Here is a 12,305-nt window from a genome sequence, read left to right as displayed (position 1 = left end):
GTTGAATGTTAAGCGAATTGCCTTCGATGTTCAATCAGACTCATAACTTTAGACCGAAATGAGGTAAAAAAATAAAGTTGTTGGACGCGAACATGCGACTAAGTTTAGACTGCTCGACAATTACCGCAAGACCACGGGCTCATTTCATCCATATCATCTAGGAAGTAGACAACACTTCCGCATCTTACAGTGTTGCCAGATTGTGCAGATGGCCGGACTTAGAGTTGTCAGGGGCGGTCAGTTTTATTGGACACCTTAAGTGAACGACTCGGACTTAGTCTCTGTGGCGGCCGGCCGGCGGTCAGTTTTTATGTCTAAGACTGTACATTCCTGTATAGGGGAAACATTTTAATTGAAAGTCAGTTGCCCAGTGTCGGCGAATAAATGCATGTCTGAAGGAACATTGCACTGTTCTTCTTAACAGCACAGTCACTGCAAAATCATATTTATCCACCAACACTGGGAAAGCTACTTTAAGTTAAAATGGCTTCCCTGTATGGGAATATAAATAATGAATGTACGAGTACATGTTGTAGACACACGGTTAACGACATGTGGAAGTTTGGGCATGGCCGTGAATCTTGCTCGAATAGCCTAATGGTAAGGCAGCCTCTTGTGGTAAGTGGTAAATCCAGGTTTGAGTCCCAGTCTGGCACCAATTTTTGGTTTCGTGATTCCTTTATGCAGCTGATGGTTGTCCAAATTCACAAATACGTATACACTGCATGTAAGACAAAGAATGTCGAGAACCACCTTCAATCAGAGATGCATTCAGTTCGCTGGTGGAAAAGTGCTGTCGCTTTTCAGCAGAACAAACTGGAAAAAAAAGGCGATTTTGGAAAAAAAGTTGTTGAACAGTCAAAAAGCCCACAATTGACACTTTTTTCTAAACAGTCAATTCCAAATAACTGAGGCTTCATTTATCTTCACTCATACAGTGTGACAACCTTTTAAATTTGAGAGTCTTATCATTTACAAACAAAAATTCATGCAAATTTCGACAAAAATAGAAGCAAATTTTGCCAGTAAGAGATGCTGCAGTTTCCAGTTTATAGTTGCAGACAACTTGTAAAGGAACCAAACTGTATCTACCAGGTTGAAGGTATGAAAGAGAAGCACTAGATGTTGAGGGAGTGGGACAGAATTTTAGGTTATCCCTGATGTTATTTGAACTGTACAATTTGCAAGCAGTAAAGGAAACCAATGCATAATTTGGAAAGGGAGGAAAAAGAATAACTTTGAGGTTTGTCATTGACATCGTAATTTTGTCAGAGATGACCAATTACTTGAAGATCAGTTGAATAGGATGTATGATGTGTTGAAAAGGGTGGTGTAAGTGAATACCAACAAAAGTAAATCAGGTGTAATAGAATTTCAGTTGAATTAAATCAGGTGCTACTGAGGGAATTAGAGCAGGAAATAATACACTAATAGTTGTGATATTTAACTGATGTAGAGAGGATATGAATGCAGGTTGCCAGTTGCAGGAAAAATGTTTCTCAAAAAGAAAAATTTGTTAAAATCGGACATATGTTATGAAAGTAATAAGAATACAGGATACAGTACAGGATTTAGATCTGTCCTATCAATTAAATGCAAAAATAAAGAATATACAGTTGTTAATTTTCTTGCACCAATAAATGAAGACAACAGCAAAAATCCCAAAAAAAGAAGAATTTTGCAATCTTTTAGAAACAGTTACACAAAATACTGAAAAATGCGATATTACATTAGGGTGACTTCAGTGCTCAAATATGTAGAGAGAAGAAATTTAGAAACATAGCAGGGCATTATCCAGCCCACAAAAGAAGTAGTACAAATGACATTAGACTGATCAGTGTATGTCGGAGCTCTCAGCCGAAACTTATTTGACCTATTTCAGGAAGCTCCCAGAATAGCCAAAAGGTGGAAATCTCCAAATTCAATGTTGGGAGAATTTCAGTTGAACTGCTTAGCTGATTCTCAAAAAACTAGTAAGGAAATTATGAATGTGAAAGTAATAAGGAATGATGAATTAGTTCTGATCAATACCACTCCAAAATTAAGGCTAATTTTATCCAATAAAATACAAAGAAAACCACAAAACTATTAAATAAGACACCAACTGACTTGCTCTAACAAAAAATCAATTGTAAAAAACCAAGATGAAATCAAAAAAGATAAACATGACAACTGGCAAGAATTGTCTAAAGAAATTTGAGTCATCAAAAATAAAAATAAAATATGATGTGATGAAATAAAAGCATGCGCAGAAAGTAAGTCTACTGTGGCCATAACAGGCTGTGGGCTTTTTTTTCCTATGGGTTGGCAACACTAAGTGTTTGTGCGATCCCCTGGCCAGAGCGAGCATTACAGGAATGTGGTAGTACATAAACTCATGTTGTAGTGTCCAGTTCGGTGTAAGATATGGATAAGAAATCGTGCCAAGTGTGAGCCCCATACCACCTGCTTCCTGCTCACCAAAGTGATAGCACCCACCGAAATATTTTCACAAACAAAATGGTGTACAGTGAAGGTGGTATGAACAGAATGAGTGTGTTTGTAAGTGGTGCGTGGAGTTTCGTGCAGGCAGAACAATTTTTATTGTGAACAGAGGAGTGGAAGACATTCCATTTTGACTGATGAATTGGTGCGAAAAATCGAAGAAACTGTTTGTGAACACTGCCAATTGACAAGGTAAGAAATATTTGTGATGTTTACACAACTCTCCAGAACTCTGAGATACTGGAAATTGTGTGCAAGATGGAAAAAGAAGCAAAAAAAATCATGACCTCAGTGTTTTGGGACCAATAAGGCATTGTGTTAGTCGAATTTGTGCTTCGGGGTGACCATCAGTGCACAACAATATTACGAGATCGTAAATAAACTCAAAAGGAGCATTCAAAACAAAGGGAGGGGAATGGTGACGAGAGGAGTAAGCTTTTTACACAACACCCATACTCCCAGAGCCTTAGCCATCAAGGCTTTCTTGAGCTCATTTGGTTGAAATGATTTGAACTCCAGTCCCCGTCCTCCCATATCTCCCTGACTTGGCACTGTCAGATTATCATCTTTTCATATTTCTGAAGGCACACACTGATGAGCAGGTGCAGGAAGAGGTTCTTAAATAGGGGAAGGAGTTGGCAGGAAAGTTTTTAGGGGAGGCCACAAAGAAGCTTGTACCATGGGTCACAGCATGCACTTAATGGGACGGCAGTTATGTGAAAAAGTAGTCAACGTGTGTAATTTTTTCAAATATAATTTTTGTAAAAAAAAAAATACATATATAAATCTGGTACACTATTTTCTGAACAAGCCTAGTACGTGTAGCAGCTAGAGAGGGCCAAAAAATGGGAAAAGAGGAAATTCTCAAGGAAACAGTAAAGATAATTAGAAGAACTAAAAGAGACTTTGAAGAGGTGAAACTTGTAAGAATGGAGGAAAACACTTCAAAAAATAATACTAGTGATTTTTTTATCAGATATTAAAGGGCAGACCAAAGGACTACTAAACTCTAAAATATGTATTTCATAAATAAGAATGGCTGAGATGGCTTAAGCAACACTGAAAATTACAAAATACTTGCAATACATAGTCATCAGGTTCTTTTTATTATACAGAACCAATCTTGCAGCTGAAATTCTACAACACTCATGAAAATTTAGGAGATTTCCTCCAGACTATCAACAAAATTGAATAAGTAATTAAAACCTTAAAAAACAACAAAACTAGTGGAGGAGACCCTGTTACTGTGGGACTATTTAAATAGTCTCCACAAATTGATCCTTAAAAAATGTGGTAAACAGAAAAAACAGGAGAGTGGAAGGTAGCTTTGATAAATCCAGCTGCAAGATTGGTTCTGTATAATAAAAAGAACCTGATGACATTATATTGCAAGTATTTTGTAATTTTCAGTGTTGCTTAAGCCATATCAGCCATTCTTATTTATGAAATACATTTTTAGAGTTTAGTAGTCCTTCGGTCTGCCCTTTAATATCTGATAAAAAATCACGAGTATTATTTTTTGAAGTGTTTTCCTCCATTCTTACAAGTTTCCCCTTTTCAAAGTCTCTTTTAGTTCTTCTAATTATCCTTACTGTGAATTTTGTGTGTATATTTGTGTTTGTTTGTGTGTCTATTCATGCAAATGGACAGTTTGTTGCTGGTCATTCCCACATAGAAAGCTTCACAGTGTAGGCAGGTCAGTTGGTAAATCACGTGGGTGCTTTCACACGTGGCTCTGCCTTTGATCGTGTACACCTTCCGGGTTACAGGACTGGAGTAGGTGGTGGTGGGAGGGTGCATGGGACAGGTTTTACACCGGGGGCGGTTACAAGGGTAGGAGCCAGAGGGTAGGGAAGGTGGTTTGGGGATTTCATAGGGATGAACTAAGAGGTTACGGAGGTTAGGTGGACGGCGGAAAGACACTCTTGGTGGAGTGGGGAGGATTTCATGAAGAATGGATCTCATTTCAGGGCAGGATTTGAGGAAGTCGTATCCCTGCTGGAGAGCCACCAACTGACCTGCCTACACTGTGAAGCTTTCTATGTGGGAATGACCAGCAACAAACTGTCCATTCGCATGAATGGACACAGGTAGACAGTGTTTGTTGGTAATGAGGATCACCCTGTGGCTAAACATGCCTTGGTGCACGGCCAGCACATCTTGGCACAGTGTTACACCGTCCGGGTTATCTGGATACTTCCCACTAACACCAACCTGTCAGAACTCCGGAGATGGGAACTTGCCCTTCAGTATATCCTCTCTTCTCGTGTGTTTGTTTGTGCGTCTATCGACCTGCCAGCGCTTTCGTTCGGTAAGTCACCATTTGTCAAATGTCTGCTTGTGTCTGTGTATGTGTGGATGGATATGTGTGTGTGTGCGAGTGTATACCTGTCCTTTTTTCCCCCTAAGGTAAGTCTTTCCGCTCCCGGGATTGGAATGACTCCTTACCCTCTCCCTTAAAACCCATATCCTTTTGTCTTTCCTTCTCCTTCCCTCTTTCCTGACGAGGCAACCATTGGTTGCGAAAGCTAGAATTTTGTGTGTATGTTTGTGTTTGTTTGTGTGTCTATCGACCTGCCAGCGCTTTTGTTTGGTAAGTTTCATCATCTTTCTTTTTAGATATATTTTTCCCACGTGGAATGTTTCCCTCTATTTTTTATATATATATATATATATATATATATATATATATATATATATATATATATATATATATATATATATATATATATATATATATATATATATATTCCACGTGGGAAAAATTATATATAAAAATAAAGATGAGGTGACTTACCGAACAAAAGCGCTGGCAGGTCGATAGACACACAAACAAACACAAACATACACACAAAATACATGGATGGATATGTGCGTGTGTGCGAGTGTATACCTGTCCTTTTTTCCCCCTAAGGTAAGTCTTTCCGCTCCCAGGATTGGAATGACTCCTTACCCTCTCCCTTAAAACCCACATCCTGTCGTCTTTCCCTCTCCTTCCCTCTTTCCTGATGAGGCAACAGTTTGTTGCGAAAGCTTGAATTTTGTGTGTATGTTTGTGTTTGTTTGTGTGTCTATCGACCTGCCAGCGCTTTTGTTCGGTAAGTCACCTCATCTTTATTTTTATATATATATATATATATATATATACACACACACACTCCTCCCCCTTCACAAAAGTCCTCTTGATGCTGCGATTTTGCCCTGTGTAGGGCTTATAACTAGTGAAAAGATGATTAAAGGAAAAGGAAAGTTTTATGTGTTACATTGACAATATGCAATTTGTGAAGGCCAGGAAAACAACAACAGTTATGCTATTAATGCAACTGGCCATTCAATGAGTAGTGGCTATGGCTTGGCAATACGACAGAGGCCGTAAACAGGACAGAGTAGCCACCAGGCTGGTGCTGCTCGTCATGTGAAGGTGAGCTGAAACTCTTACGATTCGTATGAGCATAGCAGTTGGTGGGGGAGGGGAGTCTACCACCTTATCATCACACATGGAGGGCTATAGAATATTACAGTTCAAAATTTATGTAAGATTTTAGCTGACTTAAAGAAGTTAGCAGTCAACAGTAATTACTTTGATTTTTCTTCTTTGCTTCAAGAATGAGACAGTAAATTAGTAAAGCATTAAGAATAGAATAGCAATAGCAAAATCAAAGTTAATATATGTAATTGGATATATAAAAAAATCTACTCATCAAGCGGTGTCAGAAGAAAAACGCATAAAAGGAGGTCATACTTACACAAGCTTTCGGAGCCAGTGGCTTCTTCTTCTGGCAGAAGTTTTGAAGGAGAAGGAAGAGGGGTGAAGGGAAAGACTGGAGACATGTAGGAAAAGGGGTAGATTTCAGAAAAGTCACTCAGAACTGCTGGTCAGGGAAGACTTACCAGATGGAATGAGAAGACAGACTGATTCAGTCTTTCCTTCTCCATAGCAGAATAACATTATTGAACTGCCATGAAGCATACGAAATTGGGTGCTCCTGTCCCTCTGCTTACAGGCTCAAAATGACTCCAAGCGCAAAACTGCTCGAATCACAAGAAAGAATAAACAGCTTTTCAAAATGGGACTAGACGTCAGCAGATCTGTTAACTTGTGGAATGCCGCCTCACACTCAGCTGCCCAATGAAACTTCACTCCCTTTCGGAACAATTGCATGAGAGGTCTTGCAGTTTATGCAAATATTGGAACATATCTATTGTAAAAATTTGATGGGTGTTTGAAAATTTTGAACGGCTTCAGCTAGCTTTGGATCAGTAAGAATTTCATTTGGCCTCTAAGGTGACCCAAATACCAAACTTCTTGCAACAAAAAATGACATTTCTCTAAAGTTAACATTATCTGTGCTTCATGCAGATGATCAAACACTTTGCACAACTGCTCCAAATGTTTTGGAATATTCTTTGAATACACGATTTAGTTGCACTGTTTTGGTTTTAATCCACGCAACACACTATCCAACAAACACTGAAAGTTTGCCGGCATGTTTTTAAGTCCAAAAGGCATGTGGCGAAATGAAAGTATCCTGTCAGCACTGACAGTGTAGTTTTGAGTCAATCCTGTGGCGTCACTTCCAACTGGGGGTAATCACTATGCAAATCCAGTGGGAAGTACCGACACTGACTCAAGTTGTCCAGTGTGTCTGTTATATTAGGCAAAAGAAACACATGCGACATGGTTTTCTGCTTGAAGAACTGGTAGTCACAACAGAAAAAAAAAGTTTTGCCACAATTTGGTGATACTTTGCTTACAATTAAGATGGGAGCAAACCAGGGACTACAGCTAGGTTCTATGATAATGTCTCTAAATTGCTGATTTATAAACTTTTCCATAATTGGCTGTAAATGCCTTGGGAGTCAATACGGTCATTTGTAGATGGGTGCTTCACTTCTAATAGTAGTAATTTGCTGCTGAACAAGTGATGATGTGGGTAATGGACCCGATGTATTAAATAATTCCACGTAATCACTCAACAGTTTTTCCACTAATGTTCTATCCTGTCCTGCAAGATGTGCTACCTTGCTCCTTAGTGCTGACCAGTCGACAGACCGTCCCAGCAATCTGTTGTAGAAACGTGGTCTAATTCATCCTGATGTAACACTTCCAACTTCGTAACCAGGGTACCCTGTTACAACTTTACTTCCTCAGGGCCAAAATTATCAATACTGAGAGGCACTACCCTTGTGCTGTCTATCTTCCGAAAGTAGGATATACTATGTGGTGTAAAACAACTGCATCTATTGCTTCGTTAACCACCAAAGTTTCAGTGATACACAAAGAGTTTACAGGAAGGTCAGTAGCAACATGAATCCAGGCTACCTCTCCTGTACCTTTTGGTATGCGATCTGGCAGATTAACCACAAGGGACCTTGTACGCAGTTAAATTGGTTTCACTGGGCCATAAGGCAGACCTTTCAACAGTGAAGGTGCTCCAGCTGCAGAGTCTAGCTGACACAGTTTCATCCAGTTCTACCATACGCCATTTCAGGTCAGTTAATGGCACGATGTGCAACCTAGAAATAGTCCGAGAATGTTGTCATACCTCCCCCCAACCACGGGAATAACTTATGCATTCACTTGGGAGTTAACCTCCCCCACTCAGAACTTCAGCACTCCAGAACTGAGTGAAGTTTCACACCTTCCACCTGTGCCACTTAACGTCTGGCATGGTGCACTTAATCTATTCACCCCAAATACTCACTTATTTGCAACCAAAACCTGAGAACTGGTGCCCAACAAAATTTTACATAATTTATCCCCCATATAGCTGGTCTGAAAAACTTTACCACTGCTTTTTTACGTGCCCCTATAAGTTCCACCCTGTGATTGAAACTTCCATTGTTGCTGATTTCTATTATGCCATTCGTCATCTGAGTGACCTGACTTTTTACAATACCTGCAACATTGCTGTCTGCAGTCTCTTTGTACATGAACCTTTTGTCCTCGCCAAAAACAATTTATGTCCATACTAAACACTGTTGGACATTTATGTGACCTAGCCAATGACTCAATTTCCTCTCATGATAATGCAATATCCATTGCTTCATTCAAACATGTAGGAAATTCCAAACTAACCATTCTTGACATATCTGGTTGTAACCCCATCAAAAATGTGTCAAGAATCCTCTGCTCTGCTTCACGCAAAATTACTGAGTTAACTCCTATCATCACCTGTGGGCTCATAGGTACCTACATTGATTTTACGAATACACTCGGTGAAATTTTCAATCAATTCATGCTGCTTGCGATCTTCTCTAGAAAGTTGTTCTTGAAATATCTTGTTGTGTTGTTCTTCGGATATATCTCCATTAATTGTTCCTGCATACCCTCAAATGTTTTAGCCTCCCTCAGATTCTCATTACACATACCATGTGCTGTAGCATCTTCCGTTAATGACAGTCTAGCAACATGTAATAATTGCTCCTAACTCCAACCCCTCACCCCCGTTTGGCATTTTGGTTGCCAAGTTGTCAAAAAAGATAAGAACGTCTTCCCCCTGTTTCCATGGAAAAAAAGGAATAACCAATCCCACAACAGTGTCATCTAGAGTGGATGTGACTGTTCCCTCTCTGCTGCTCTAACCTCATTTATTTCTATCTGTAATTTATCATCTGATCCCAAGCAGCTCAATAAGCTCAGCGGCTGAAACTTCCTTTGCCTTGACTACAATTTAATCAGGAAAAGTATACCCAAAGAAAAATGATTCAGGCAGAAGAAAGGAAAAGGAACAACCCAATAGGCTCAGAACCAAAATAATTGAAATGGGCGCTTGCGCACTATTTTCTATGTTATGTAGCACATCATCACTGTAGGTGATCCATACTGCTATTTCCATGAGGTCCATCCTCCACGATGCCTCAGCAGAGTTCCTGGCACCTGTGTAAACAGGAATGGGACTCCACTGCCCATCGCCATATTCGAACATGGGTTCTCTGCTGGGCATGAGAAAGAGGATGGTGGAGTTGTGTCCACGGTTGGCTCCTTATGACAGAATAACAAAATTTATTGGTCAACTGCAATGCAGTGGTTGTTGGCTGTCTGGGTGATGTTTGTTTCCACTTATAATATTATTGGCACCAATGAAGGTGGCAGATGCTCACATACGCACCTGCTACTGCAACTTTACCTGCCTTGGCGTAACTGGAATATGCTATGGCCTTGCTGGGTTGTATCACAGCAGCTGAACCATGTGCCACAGACATCTGTTTTAATCGTGACTGGGGGCATGGTGGTGGCGGCAATGGGACAGGTTGGTGCCCTGTCTCAGCAACCATCCCCAGCGGCAGCTGTCCAGCGGTGGTGGGCTGGTATCCTCAGCTTCAGCCTCCATCACATTTGTGGAGGCAGCATTCCAGGATGATAGTGACAGTGCGTTACTGCAATGCACCCCAAGCAATGACTCCTATTACATGCGGCTGCCTGCTGACAGCTTCAGATGGTGGTAATGGTGATGACTACAGTGACGGTGTCACTCAGGCGCCTCCAGCTGCTGATCCACGTTATGATGGTACTATTACGATGACTGCAATAACAGTGACTACTCATAACTGGTGGCGGCACTGAGTGACACAGACTCTGCGACGCTCCAATGCCTCACGATGTTCAATGATGACGAGCTGGCTGCCAGTCCTGAAATATTGCTTTCTGCTGCTGACGTTCGTGGTTCTTCCTCTCAAATAGGTCAGTGGAATATTCTGGTGTTGCTGTAGCAAGATTAGAGAGAAGAAATGCAAGGAGCTAAGGTTTGAAGAAATGTGTAATTTCTTGCTTATCTCTTTTAACTAATAGGCAATAAAGAGTTCAGATTTTCCGAAGAGTTCTTGTTCTCTCTATTACAAGGGATGGCTGTCAAACCGGCTGACTGGGAGCAGGAGAGACACCACAGGACATTTCAGTTTCCACTCTCCTGAATATAGTTTGGACGTGCGGTAGAAAAATGCTTTAAGAGGCGTGACACTGCACTTTGGCATACTTAAGACCAAATAATATGTCTTACATTTCCTCGAATACATATGTTTTATGTTTCAGACTTTTCAGAAAGATGTGTGCTAAAAGATGAACATACTCATATTTTGAAAATTCTATTTTCTTAGTGTGGACCTGGTTCACAAATTTCGTAGATCCAGGGCTGATGCGCAGAGCAGTCTGAGTTATAGTGGGTAGTCTCCACGTGACCCGTGTTTACATTTAGTGATTTTGCTGTTTCCCCTTCGTTTACTTTCACGTTAAATGAAAACAAACCGGATAGCTGTGGCCAGGAGGTATCAGGTGAATTAAAACACATTCACATAATTTATTTCCACCTTTCTGATAGTCAAGCATTAATCGCCTTGCAGAACAATGAAGTTATTTTTGTATGTTTGCTAAAGAAATTTGACTTTATTAACCTTTTCCGCAGAGGCAATCAATGTATTTGAAACGAAATGTTTAATTCCACAGTACTGGCTAGTTTCAACTGTTCGCTGCATTTCAAGTTCACATTTTCGTTTTCTAGCACGTATGGCATTATGCCTTAATAAAGAACCAAACATGATATAATACAGTGCTGGTGCTCTAAGAAAATTTACATCCCAAAAACCACACTTAAAAGCTTAATATCAGGTCGAGGTCTACTTCATTGGGAATCTTGGCACACAAATGTGCCCTTTAAGTATGCACTTTAAATTCGAACATTTTAATATGGTTCACGAAATTCCGATGCTCTTACAGTATCCTCTGATGACTTGTTTCTTTTATGACATAATGTATGATCTTTCAATGTTTTACACGTACGTACATACCGGCTTCCCAGGTCATGATAGCTACCCAAGCGCAATGTCGCCTGTTACCTGCGCTCTCTGTCAACTGCTGAAATGAACCAGTTTCTAACAGGTCGCTGGAAAATATTGCTAATAGTGGTTTGAAAAGCGTTACTTTCAAAGTAAATATCCTTTTACGTAAGTTCAACTATGTACAATAATGTACCACGAATTTATTAAATCACAGAGCGTTTGACTCTCATTTAAAAATCAATTCATTGATGACCAGCCATTTTGAAGAATTTCGAACCCTGAAGATCAGACATTTATGTCATTATTAAAAATTTTACTGGCACATTTGCGTTATATATATATCTCTTAAATTGTAATACGCGCAAAAAAGATCAACATTATATGCGAAAGCTTAGCCTCTCTTGCAGCTTGAGACCAATACTATATGTGAAATTTTTGCTTTTCTCATAGCCACACTATGTATATCAATTTAAACTATTAACTTTCCCTGTTTGTGTGTTCGTGCTAGTTAACAGTGATATTGCTGTTGGCTGACTACATCACGTGTCCTATGCTCTGAATAACCGCCGTCATCGGCTGGCGAGACCATGTGACATGAGCTACGAATGGCTTACACAAAAGCGCATCGAAATCTCGATTTCAATGATTCGGAAAGTAACATGCAGTGTTTGGTGGAATTCCAGTGTATACTTACATGTTGCTGCACATCAAAGATATTTCCAAAACATGTCTTTTTCCCTGAGTTTCATTTTCTAAATTGTACGCCCTGAAATTGTTCGCCCGTGTATAAAACCATAACCATTCAAAGGATTGATAAGGGAAAATATACTGTCACTCAGGAGAAAGTGTATTTTTAACCGGGAAATCCAGGAATTTTTTTTTCTTGTCCACATATACACCCTGATCATTCTCTAACGGCAACTAACATGAACTTTGGTAACTATAGAGCCTTACAGTTCTTTAATAATGGAACTGTAAAAGAGCAAGCAGCGTTATTCATATCAGTGCAACGCAATTACACCCAGAGATAGTAAATCTCCCAAATG

At 39.9% G+C, this 12,305-nt stretch overlaps 1 protein-coding gene across 1 annotated transcript in view; it reads left to right on the top strand.

The window, feature by feature from the left end:
* Positions 1 to 12,305, top strand: part of LOC124776768 (alanine--tRNA ligase, cytoplasmic) — a 181,497-nt gene that overhangs the window by 119,283 nt on the left and 49,909 nt on the right. The window lies entirely within an intron of this gene.

This window comes from Schistocerca piceifrons, chromosome 2 (genome assembly GCF_021461385.2).
Source record: "Schistocerca piceifrons isolate TAMUIC-IGC-003096 chromosome 2, iqSchPice1.1, whole genome shotgun sequence".
Taxonomy (NCBI): Eukaryota; Metazoa; Arthropoda; class Insecta; order Orthoptera; family Acrididae; genus Schistocerca; species Schistocerca piceifrons.
This window is presented reverse-complemented; position numbering and strand designations above follow the sequence as displayed.